The sequence below is a fragment of the Fulmarus glacialis genome, unplaced genomic scaffold (assembly GCF_000690835.1).
Source record: "Fulmarus glacialis isolate BGI_N327 unplaced genomic scaffold, ASM69083v1 scaffold20035, whole genome shotgun sequence".
In the NCBI taxonomy this organism is placed as follows: domain Eukaryota; kingdom Metazoa; phylum Chordata; class Aves; order Procellariiformes; family Procellariidae; genus Fulmarus; species Fulmarus glacialis.
The window spans coordinates 11,033-11,245 of record NW_009215182.1 but is presented as its reverse complement, the minus strand read 5'-3'; the positions used below and the strand labels follow the sequence as shown (position 1 = coordinate 11,245).

At 57.3% G+C, this 213-nt stretch overlaps 1 protein-coding gene across 1 annotated transcript in view; it reads right to left on the bottom strand.

Annotated features, from left to right (window-relative positions):
• Window positions 1-213, bottom strand: part of CCND3 (cyclin D3) — a 12,707-nt gene that overhangs the window by 2,658 nt on the left and 9,836 nt on the right. The gene's annotated exons all lie outside the window — the stretch shown is intronic.

Here is a 213-nt window from a genome sequence, read left to right as displayed (position 1 = left end):
CCCCGAGCAGGTTTCAGCCCCTGCCCCATTCACCGCAGCAGCTTGAGAGCAGCTGGCTGTGCTGATTCACTCTTTAAAAAGACTCTGGCTAACAAAAAAAATTAAAGCTGCACAAATAGATCAGGACGCCCTCCTGCCCCGTCCCCTCTCTGCCTGGACAAAGCCTGGTCGCAGCCTCCCACCCACTGCGGCACCGGCACCTCTTCCACTTCC